The 12786-nt window shown below is 37.1% G+C and overlaps 1 protein-coding gene across 1 annotated transcript in view; it reads right to left on the bottom strand.

Moving 5' to 3' along the window:
• Nucleotides 1-216: 216 nt before the first annotated feature.
• The window catches only part of LOC105387337 (EGF domain-specific O-linked N-acetylglucosamine transferase), a 31596-nt gene continuing 19026 nt past the window's right edge, over nucleotides 217-12786 (bottom strand). The window contains exon 9 of the mRNA XM_038120971.2: nucleotides 217-345. The gene's annotated coding sequence lies outside the window, so the exon portion shown is untranslated. The remainder of the gene's footprint in view (nucleotides 346-12786) is intronic.

Raw genomic sequence — 12786 nt, 5'->3', positions numbered from 1 at the left:
TAAGCATGTTCTAAGAGATTATTATTTTAGGGGTAGAAGATTAGAAATACGAAATGAACAGTGTAACTCTTAGCAACAAAATTTACATAGCTATAATAAAGCATCAAGTAGCAATAGCAGTTATTCCAATGTAAACAATCGGCAATGCCCTGGCACTACCCGTGCGGTGATAAATTTCACGTTATCCCGGAGAAAGCGGCGCAGTTAGCCGCGAACTCTACACGTGTTGCGACTCGCGGCTGCGGGCTAATTAGTGTAGGGTGTCGATCGCCGCAGCAACGGGCCCTGCAGGCTGCGCGCGCTCAGGGAACGTGGCGCGGGGCGGCGGCGCCACTGTCGCTGCTTCTATAACAACCATGTCAAAGCCATATCTGTTACGGAGCAGGATGATCCATAACCATATTGGCGTTCTCCCATCCACCATTCCGACCTATATTACTACCCCAACAGAACAAAATAGTTGTCTTAGGATGTTATCTATAGGTATAGGGAATAATACTACTATAATAGTGTAGAGGGCGGTCGGCGGTCAGTTGGTCGAAGTATAGTGGGTACCTGAAGCGCAGTGCGTTAGTCTCCGGTTACCTGCGGCGGCTCGCGGGCTCCGGAACGAAACGTGACCTCTGTCCGCTACCAGGATCGCTTACACGCCCTTTACAACGGTATTACCCGCAGACAATGCCACACTTTTATCGATCTAGTTCGATTCTCTCACAACCATAATCAATTTTCTTACCAATCATGTTCGGTACCTAAATTGTAATCATTTATTGCAGCAGCAACTACCATTACGCAAATTAAAAACAATTCATTATGCTAATTTGTTGTGATCGATGTTCTGTAATTAATGATCCACAAATGGTTCTCAGCTTATCGACGTAACTTCTTTTGTGCCAAAATAGTATTTGGAGCCGTGTATCGTATTAAGTAAGAGAATTGGCTAAGTCACGTTTAGTTTATCGATACAGCATCGCAAAAATTGCGTAAGAATTCGATCCGTGTATTACTACGGAGGAGATGCCCCGGACCGCCGCTAACTGGGCCTCATTAACTTATTTCCTAATGAAAAATTGTAACAAGTTTTATCTCATTTGCACCGAGACTATTAACAAAAGGTTAACGACTTGATAAATGCTACAAACCCAGCCGTAGATTTTAATCGTATGCTCCGAAAATTATGTGTTTATACTAATCACTATATTATTATCAGAGTGTAGCACAAGTGGTTTAAACAAGGGCTATAAAAGGCTTTTTTGTTATATCGAAATCGTTTTAGAACCATTATTTGGTTACAGTTAGCTGGTGCTCTATTACAAGCACAGACACGCGACTCGATGGAGCTTATTCTTACTCGGCGCTTTTTTATACTTGTTATAATTATCTATTTATGCTGGCAATTTAATATGCAGGTTACCGTCGATTGCGACGTTCCTATTGAGGAACGCAACACTACAAAAATATCATGTAAATGCATTACAAAAAAATAAATAAAAAACTCATAATTTAAAATCTTTCGTTATCTTACCAAGAGCGGTATGTATTATAAACGCGACAGTTTTTGAGTATATTTGTTACTATGTGACAGTATATGACACACAGTTACACCTTAGATTAATGACCTAGGTACTGCTATAGTATTTTATTTTTGTAAAGTTTTTTTTTAACACAGCATTTTTTTTTGTGACCCTTTTAATTAATCTCATTTTGAGTGTATATTGAAATAAATAGAGAAGTAGTCTAATTTGAAAAAAAAATCTTACATGATCTACTCCACTACATTTCCTTTTCGAATTCCCACATAGTCGGAGGTCTGCAGTGGTACCAACTAGAAGAAATCGAAGGTGGATCGGCAGTAAATCGTGGGAAGATCTATATTCAACCGTTGCGTTGCCGTTGGTACACCGGAGAATATCTCACTTAAGGAAACGTTTCAGGCTGAGCTTTCGGCTTATTCATGTTTTTTTATCTACTACAGATTATCCTTAGCTCCATATATATCGATGGTCCAGGGTGCTATTTAGAAAGCTTTGTCTAGACTTGCATTCTCAGAAGCAGCGGCTGTTGAACCCATAACTTTTCCAAAAGAACTTAAAAAGAATTCAGGACGTCTGGGCGGACTAGCGGTTCACGGAAGCTGAACCCGGCGGCAAAAGGACTAAAACAAAAACCAAATATATTGCGGGTGGCTACAGTGACGTAACAAGCCGAAATATCAATCGAACTGCGGTCCTTTTGAACTGGCATTCCTAGAATGTTTACTCGTAAAACAAAACTACTTTATGTGGAACCTGCTTTAATGAACGATTCTTGAAATTATTTGCTATTATATTTTGTTAATTAAATTAATATCAGTCCAGAGCCTCTCCAGCTAATGATATTGGGAAACGCTTCTCTTTGTTTTGTTTCCAAGAACTTGTAAAGTCTATATAAGAGCTTGACAGGTTACGAGTAAACAACGCTACAGTTAACTTAGAAACTTAAGTTGTACATTATGGTCATTATGTTACCTACTACAAATGTTGTTATCGAATAAATGCACTTAATAAAAGGCATAATTTAAAAGTTTGCACTATTTTTGGTACCTTCGGTAATTTGAAAGTCATTTGCATAGACAGAGCCTCTGTATAAATTTAATTAATGATTTGAAGTGTGTAGAGAGCTTTTGAAAGTATTTTTATGAAAGATAAATACACATATGAAGGCATAAAGGTATTTCTTATGTATTTCTTTTACTAAGTTTGTTTTATGTGACTTTTTTGTCATTTTTTTCTTTTGAATGAAACCGGAAAGTTTTGGCATAAAAACAAAAGAAATCAATTAACAAGATCTAGGAATAATGGACACCATAATGAGTATGGAAATAGCAGTTAAAGTGGATTGGATGGAAATGGATCGTGTGTCCGCGGGGCATGATCACCGGCGCTGCGCACGCGCACGACCGCGCCGCCGCCGCCGCCGCCCCGCGCCGCCGGTGCACCACTGCCGCCTAGCCTACACCCGCTCTCTACCTGTACTATGTAAGTACATTATGCCCAATCAGGTGCTCACTCTTTACACTCAATTATCTGGGGCGACAGGCTAACTTAATTAACTACGATAGTTAAAAGCATTCCATTCCTTTTTCCAAACAAGGCAAATGGTTCAGATTTTAATGGCGCATAAACACTCAATTTTCTGTACGGTTCACATAAGTCTTCGACTTTCTTTATAAGTTGGCAATTTGGAAATCATATTTTAGTGGTGAAAGTAGAGACTTTATATAGACAATACTATAAAACGGTGGGTTACACGTATAACCGATATTTTTATTGTTTCAAAACCAAGTAGAGCGATGGCGTATCATAAGATATTTATAGGACTATAATTTATACATTGATATTTGAACTATCTTGATAAGTCGTTAGTTCCTTCATTTGGATAATAAATTATTTATGTGATAACATCTTACTTTAGTTTCTTTGAACTAAACAATTTATTTGTTGATTGGTTTCTTATTAATCTCATCTTGATATGTATTGAATACATGCTGGTATGGTTCCTACCTCTGTATCGTAGACGGCAATAATTTATAATATAACGTACACAATACACACACATGCATAGATATCATACCTCAATATGATATGCTTAACCACTCGTAGTGTGTGCCAAGAAAGATCGTGGCATTACAAAATGTTGTCCGTTTATGTGAAGACACCCAAACGAAGTTTGGCAAAATGTCATTACACAAAAAGTACAAAACATTGTGATGAAATATAATTGCCTATTTCATCTAGCTGTCCATCTAAGGTGTCTGAATGTAATTACCAAAAGTCAAAACGGTCCCGCCCACGAGTGCTCACGCGGGCGCGTGACGTCACCACTCAACCTGCTCACCAAACTAAATTACGGCACTTCACTCGACCGAGCCTTTAGTGAACTGTTATTTCACATTACCATTATTATAGTCTAGTAATGACTCTTTTTGTTGATCTCAACAACAAATACACAGAGCTCAGACGGACAAAACCATCTTTCACTTGTAAGTGCTTATTTGGGCGGACTCGTTTCTCGACGGTCGGCTTCGTGGTGTCTGGATTTGTGGTATCAATTTAGTGTAGTGTATTGACAGTATGCTCGGTTTAGTTCGCTTCCCAGGGTCGAGCACACATAAAGCAGATGTGTCAGGATGGGACACGGCGGCCACGGCGACCACGGCGGGCACGGACCGCACGAGGCACGTAACTTGCCGAGTGACAAGACAATAATTGCACGGGGCCCCCGCGCGATGCCGCCCGTATATCTGCGCAGACAAATTTACGTCTTTGCTGATGAGAGCTAGACAACTGTCGGCGACGTATTTGCTGGCTCAGGTACACCGCCTGCGGATACAATTGACGAGCCTATGTCGTATTGTACCTACCTGGTTAGTAAACAGAATAAATTATATTTTTATAGGCGATGGATTGACTAATTTGGTAGCAAGTACAAAGCAAAGAAGCACCAATATGAGCTTTTAAGCTCGCGTGAAAGTTTCGTGTAAAAGCACTTATTAGACATCATAATCAGTAACCCGAGTCCGCGTTGTTGGGCGTAGTGTAACTCCTGGAGGTATTACTAGTTTTTCCAAATTACTTTTCGCGACGTGAGATAGGGGAATGGTGTTATTATGTAAGTGTCCTGTGTATTCAGGGTTTCCCAGCAACGCTTATGAAAAAAGTGAAAAGCCAGCAATTTAGCATGACTCCATTGGCGGTCAGAAAATGAGCTATTTTCTAAATTAAAATAAAGTCTCATCATCATCATCTTTGGGCTAGTAGAACTAGTTCATATTAGATTAGAAAGGGAAAATGTCCACGCGTTAAGTAACTTTAATTTTACGTTCTTTGTATCTTTAACTTACCATCAATTATGAGTGAGCATTTAATCGGATAATGATGACAGATAACCATCTCGATACCGTTAAATTACTCCGACCACTCTAAATAGTAAATGGATGGTATCACATTAAAATTTTAATATACATACTTTGATATAACTATTAATTACCGTAGCTATAAATACCTACTAACACTAAACTCAGATGTTGATATCTAGTGTAAGTGAGCGAGTATTTACGATTGCAGAGTTGCAGACATTCATGGTCAGTTTAATCACACACACACATACACAATATTAATAATATAAAATAACAAGATTCCTAAGTTCATAAATTTAAGCTAAAATTTATAAACACAAACTTTTTTAGTTAGGATAAGAAACGAGAGGTAAATTGTTGGACTTATTATTTTACGCCCAAATTTGGTTACTCCGTTTCTATCTATTACGACAATTAATTTAAACAATGATACTAATTTATTGTAATAACTTAATTTAGAGTATAGCAAAAAAGTAAATTACTAAGTAGTCTTCTCGAAGGGTACCTACTTCTTTTCCGCCCGCTGGCTCTTTTTCCGCCCGCCCCTGCCCTATCTGAGATCTATCACAATTTGACCACTATGAGAGTATCCAAACTTGAAAAATGAACTACGAGTCACTTTAATAATCCATTTGTGCTTCGAATTCCGTTTCAAGTCATATTCATTCCGATAACAATAACCTTAACACTAAAGGTCGACTAATAGCAACCCAAAAAAACATAACCGTTTACTTTCTAGATCACAGCTTAAAACGTCACGACATTGATGTCTCCGATGAAAAGTAGATCGTATCTTGCGCAGGCGCAGGCGGTGAGCATCGCCTTCGGGAGGGCGTTTCCGCACTGAACATACCTGTTGCTATGGACCTTCTACTACAATTATTATAAACTAACCGGTAACCGCTGGCTAAGTCCTTTAGTGCTTCCGCAAGATTGTAACACAAATATGATGTGTTATACTTATAACTATTTCTAAGTAACTAATAAATAAGTAATTTGATTTTGTAAGATAGTTGTGAGTTTTCCATTTAAAATAAATTAATAAAAAATATTATTTATTACATAGTTTTGTGGTATCCCACACAGTATTCTGCTATTATATATAATGGCTCTAAAATCAGTAGCTTCATAATTAATAATTTCAATAATAATGAAATTAAAAGCGAGTAGCGCAGAGGAGTGGCCTGCACGGAGGCAGTGCCCGAGTGTCGGTGACAAGTGAACCGCAATCACTAATTGAATCAGCAGCTAGTCACCGCGGTGTTTTCCTGTAAGACTCATTGAGCCGGACATATTACGGAAGTTTTAATGAACTGACAAGAAGTAAGAACCTACATATGTTTTAAACTTATTGAATCGCGCATGAATTAAGTTATTTGTCATGTGTGTGTAAGGGTGAGATATTTTTTTTTGTTGTATCGTTATACTGAAAGGACTATGAGCTGGTTTATGAGTGTGTATTGTTTAGTAATTTACAAGTAACTTTCACAAAAATGTTAGACCCCACAAATCTTGAATTGAAAAGGGTATCCTGAAGCCATTATCCACGACCTGCAAATAGGGCCACCACAATAGACAAAATACTCCAAATTGGACAGAGGAGGTATAGATAGATAATACAAGCCTTTGGGAGGTTTTCTTATTCAAAATTTAAAATTATCCCTATTACCACTACTACCTAAACATATACCGATTATACACTATCTGTCCTCTACATTATTTCTTATTCGTAACTTGTTTGCTGTCAGGAACAACCCTTCATCGACACCAGAAGTTAGGCCACATCACTTTCAGTTGACGAAATTATTTGTTCCGCGCGAGCGCTATCGCTCAGTAGATGTGGAGGCATCCTGATGCCGAGATAAACATAGTGCTGTTGCTGAGATTGTAGGTCACTCTATCTTACGAGAAACGATGATTCGGACCGCGGGTGCACTAACCAAGACTCTATCTATTGTTGTAAACGTATCAATTAATAATAATAATAATAATATGTGGGGACATCTCACACACGGCCATCAGACCCTAAGCTAGGCAGAGCCTGTGTTATGGGTATCGGACAGCTGATATATCTACACAAATACATAGATAGATATATACTAAATATAAATATCAACACCCAAGACCCCAGTACAAATATCTGTCTTTAAACAAATATCTGCCCCAGCCGGGAATCGAACGGTCTCGGCTTCAGAATAGCAGTCAGGGCCACTAACCACTACGCCATTGCATGACAGCTAGAGTAGCCCTCCTGAAACTCTCATACTTACAGGTTTATTAATTATCTACTGTACATCTCACTACAGTGGTTATTATACCTACTCATAGGTACTACTCATTATATGTAGGTGGACTAATACTTTTTAACTATAGTACGTGTGTATAATGAATATGAAATTTCCATTTGAAAATAAATAAGAATAAAACAATTTAACATTAAATTTGACGAAGCTGTAACGGATATTTATAGTATTTAGAGTACAATATTTTTTTGTGTCAAATAAAATCTTTAAATGGACCTTTTATATCAATACATTATTCAAATATCATTAATTAGTACAACTGACATCATCTTAAAAGTGCTCTTATACACGTAAGTGAATACTAATTGATCTAACCTTTAATTTTGATCAGACAGATATGAAGTAGAATACGGCCACTCCGAATCTGTCCATCCGACGACAATCTCTTTGTTACAAGTCTCATACATTACAGCCCGCCACAGCAATATGCAGGTACATGGACCCGCCTGTATTCGTTACAAGCCTCTGATAATAATTATTAGCTGACAAATCTTCACTTAATGTTACCGTTAATCGTGTTTTGTTGCAGTGAAAACATTCATTTCGTCATTTGCATACAATGGCCGGGCCGAAATGTTCGAGTGTTAACGCTTCACGAGACGAGAGCCTTTAAGAAAGTTCCATTCTTCATATACTTTTTGTTAAATGTTAAAATGGTATGTCTGTAATAATAATAATAGGTTGCACGGCATATTGTACGTTCATTTAGAAATTGGATTAAGTATCAATCTACTTATTAAAAGTCAGCTAACTGTAACCTGCTAGAAGTGGAGTACAATAACCCGAATGGATTAGACACTATGGCATTAAAATTGAGAGATGGATTTTACTTGTAGGAAGTATTGGACTAGGTATATTTTATAAATAAACGAAATTCACGGTATAATGAGGAGAGGCGTAGAGCTCATATATTCGGAGCTAAACGACAAGATTATAAACAATCAAAGCTGACCCACTCACATTTGGAGCCGTCATTAATTCATACAAAAAGCGAGCCGTAATTAAATCGACCATTGTGGTTGACTACATGTGTATGCAAATGTGGTTTTTATTCCGCCCGAGAACAGTGAGAATGGAAGAGGCTTCTCTCTTATATTTTACTAATACAATAACAAACAAAAAAAAAACGAAAATTTCTGGCAGCTACTAAAACGTAGGTAAGTAAGTATACCGATAAAACTAAATAATACACTCACGGGCAATGAAAAAGTTCCAGTGAAAGAGGTACCAAGTTAATCCTAAGCGGAAAGGCTAGCTTAATGACGCCGCCTGTAATATTGAAGAACTTTTAAAAGCTCGCCAGAATATTACCAACTAAAAACGTAAACATTTTGTTCAAATTTCCTATTAAATGTTTGAAAAAATGTAATGTTGGTTTTTTTTTTTTTTTAATCTTTATTTATTAAAGAGACTTAGGTCACTTACAATATGTTGGAATTTTGAAAGTGGAACTGTTTCTTTGCCCGTAAGTGTAATACAGTTAGACATTCTATAATATTTTTTTTATATGTAAGTATAACAATAAAACGTAATAAGAAAAATACCTACCTATTACCTAGGTATTGCTACAAACTTACCGAACTTACACAGTCAAAAAAACCTCTTCCACTCTAAGTTATCACACAATTGTGAGGACTTTAAAGCGTTCGATCTCGCGATGGCCGATAAACATATTTCGGCATTGCTCTCTCGACGTAGATGGAGTGAGGTAACGGCGCTTTTCCCCATTGTACACGCAATTGTTTTAAACTATTAATTGTAAAGATAGTGCCACCGGCACAATGCACCGGCTGCCTAACAAAACAATGAAACCGGAAAAAATCTTTGCACTGATGTATCGTGACCTCTTAAACATTTTTCCAGTAATAGACGATACACTAAAAGTGCCTATGTAAATTGTAGACGCGTAGCCGAGCGGTACCATTCATTTGCTATGAATATTTTAGCACTTTCTAATTCATTTTATTAATATTAGCATGTCTTATAAACGAGTAGTTGTCGTATCGTAACATTGATCGCGGTGGAACAATAGATAGGATCTGCGTGGCTACGACTCTATCAGTGCGCGTTGATGTCTTTTCCTCTGTCATGTTATGATGGCCGCCCATTGCTTCACCTTTTAGTAAACATATTATTCGTATTTGAATCAGTCAGTTATAATTAATTATATTTATTTATTGTAAATTTTACCATTATAACCTTATAAATTTATCTTTGAGTACAGATCATTATTGTCACGTTACCAAAAGTATACTTTTGCAATATTTAGGAGGACTAACCAATTTACGCAAAACCATCTCAAAAGTAGCGATTTCTCCAACAATAGACGTTTCCCGTCCATAGAGACATAGGTATCTAGCAATAATAGTAGTTGTGTTATTGTGGTAGAGAACGAGGAGCCGCAGGTCACTGCTCGACCCGGCGTGGGCGCGCCCGTTTCCGTCGCGAAACCGAATCGCTGCGCCCGCGCACCTTCGCTAATCGCAAACATTATATTACACCGGCCATCAGACCTGTCGATTCTGGCTTCTTTATTCAGTTTTCAATGTGTTTATTCAATCGAAGATGGGTTTGTTTTGATGTAATTTGTAAGCTACTTTACTATTATTGGATCGTAATAATCAGAAAGATTGCAATATTTATTTACAGTGGCAAAATTTCAACGAATAAATAGATACCTACCTTAGTTATATTTTTTAGCGGTTATGAAATCATGTTTTTGAAATAACTTTATTTTGTATCGGTTTCACCCTGATAAAACGACTATAGAGTAGGCGCTCCGCATGCCCGATCATATTTTGATAATAATTCTGTGTATAAGATACCCACTGCCCATCATATATTTTCAGTTGTAGTGACTGTAGGGTGTTATGTGAATCGGAACTACACTACACAGTGAGTATCGTCACGAGATAGATTAATATAATATTATCATACAAGTATTAATATTTTGATCAATAGCTAAATTTTTCGGGAACATAGTTTTTATTCTGTAAGTATGGATAGAGTTACGACACACCACATATTTTGTATATCGAAATAGATATTCAATAGGTACATAATATGTTGGTCCACCAACCCGCAATTGGCCAGCGGTGGACGGTGGCTGGTGGACTAGGCCTAAAACCCTTCCTTCATTGGAAGGAGACCCGTGCCCCAGCAGTGGGGACGTAATGGGTCGTGATGAGGTACAGTCAGCTGCATAAGTAGCTATACACTTTTGTACCTTGTCAAAATGAAACCGCCTATGCATTCATTGAAATATTGACTGTTCGTCAATTTGACAAGGTACATAAGTGTATAACGACTTACGCAGCTGACCGTAGATATTTTGAATATTTTGGCAAATCAACACGCACACGTTTCATCACTTTGAAAGTGTAAATTTTATGTAATTTTCACGGGAAAACATTTAAAGGCGGTTCGAAGGTCGGGCAAAAGCTTGTAAAATATAATTTCTCAATACAAATAACTACAGGCTTCTCAATAGGTAACACTTGGAACGAAAACAATTAAAGCTGAATTAAATCCGATGCGAGAAACAATGTTAATCCGACAAACCGATTAATGATACGGAACGTTCAAATTAACTTTCGTAATTAGAAACAGCAGTGAGGTCGGACACAGCACAAATTGCACCTGCCACCGCCGCCGCCGCCGCCGCCTCCCGGCTGATTGTATTCACCAGACTCTTCTCACTCCTCATTTAGACACTAACCGTGCTTAAATTTATTTATTACTTCCATCTGTCACCCCGGTAATGACCCGAGGAGCTCTGCCTCGCGTAAAACTATATTTCGTTTCAAATCAATTAGACTGTTTGAGATACTCCCACCTTAATGACCCGCGGAAAAAGGTTTCCCCTGGGTTGTTAGTGTTACGGTTGTAAATTTTGTAAGATAATCTGTTACAACCCGAGATCCGCGTAAAGCATAGCATTACAATCAATATTTTCGTTTAAGCCAACAGTTCTGAGCTTGATTTATGCGTGTGCAGTATTAAGTTGCGGTATTATTAACAAGTTGTAAATCATCGATCAGAATTAAGATCCCGGTGAATCAACTCCGGCGATTTGCTGAGAGATTTAACGTGGCCCGACTGCCCCGGCGGCGGCGGCGGCGGCGGCGGCGCGGGGGCCCGCGTGTGACCGGCTTCGACATTGCAACCATTTCACCTTCTTCCGGGATTCCCAATTTTACATAGGTACTTAGTGTCAATAATTAAATTCGATACCACTGCGAAGCTTTTCGCATTCTAAGTAACTATATCATGTAATATTTTCCAACACAACAGCATTTACATACTGCCAATAGCACCAATAATTTAATTTGATACGGCCTGTATAAATACAGTTTTCCTACATAGAATTTGAGTAAATCTAGGTACCTAGAAGTTAAGTCCCACTCAATGACAATACAGCCAATCACAGCGCTGCATAATATCATACTTAAGTTCTGCTTGATTTGACGGTCTCAGTTGCGAAACTGGTTAGATATGGGAATAAACAAACTTTGCGCTTATTTTAAAATATTATATTGGTACTAATTTTACTGAAATTTTGACAATAAATCTAAAGAGTGTATAACGTAATGTGTCTATCTTGCAAATTGTTATATATTCCAATATTTTATGAGAGTGTTTACAGTTACTGGATAATAAATAGTAGATAATATCTAGGTATGTATTGAAAGGTTTGTCAGGTACCTATAGGTAGTTTTGGTTCTGTATATCCGGATGTTTACCTAAGTATTAAAGGCCTTTTTTGTTAAATATATAGTAATAATTTAATAATAATAATAATTTATTTATTTCCAAAAATATACATTTCTTAAAACTTACCTTATTAGCTAATATTTTATGAACAACATGTGTACAACAATGGCAAGTAAGTAGCATCTGCTGCTAAACTAGGTGTTAACCTGTGTTTCAGCTCACAGCGCCCCAACCCTTTACATTAAATTACTTATATTTTAGTTTGCTAATTATTACAAGGAAAAGGTAGGTAATTAAGAGGAAAATATTTTTTACAGTTCATGCAAAGTAATTTTAAGTAGTCTATGAAACTATGAAAGAGAATTAATTAAAAAGTGGTGATTTTAAGTTGAGTATCTAACTAATTGCTTATAAATACGTAGGTATACTATAACTATTATATATAATATTAGTAATAATGATAAAGTATAATATATATTTGAATGTGTATAATGTATAGGTACATATATACAGTATATACATATATAGAAATAAATATTATATATATACATATATATATAAATAATAAATAAGATAAGTACTCTCTTGACAGTACCAAAGCGATTCATAATAGCTACTGCATTACAGCGAGGAGGTCCTCGGTGTCAACGTAATTAAGGGTCAGTAACCATTTTGTAACTTCTCTTTTGCAAAGCCCTCCATTCAGACAGTATATGAATTTAGTTTTATTGATTCTATTGTAGATAAATGGTCCAAGAAAGCAGAAGAATTTACGTATAAAAACTGTGTTGAAGCGTCTACTCTTGCAGATTGTATGCTTTCTGCGCCTTTTTAGGATGGAAGGATTAAATATCAGCTCACTGTGTTGTCTCT

This window comes from Plutella xylostella, chromosome 4, assembly GCF_932276165.1.
Source record: "Plutella xylostella chromosome 4, ilPluXylo3.1, whole genome shotgun sequence".
Lineage (NCBI taxonomy): Eukaryota > Metazoa > Arthropoda > Insecta > Lepidoptera > Plutellidae > Plutella > Plutella xylostella.
This window is presented reverse-complemented; position numbering and strand designations above follow the sequence as displayed.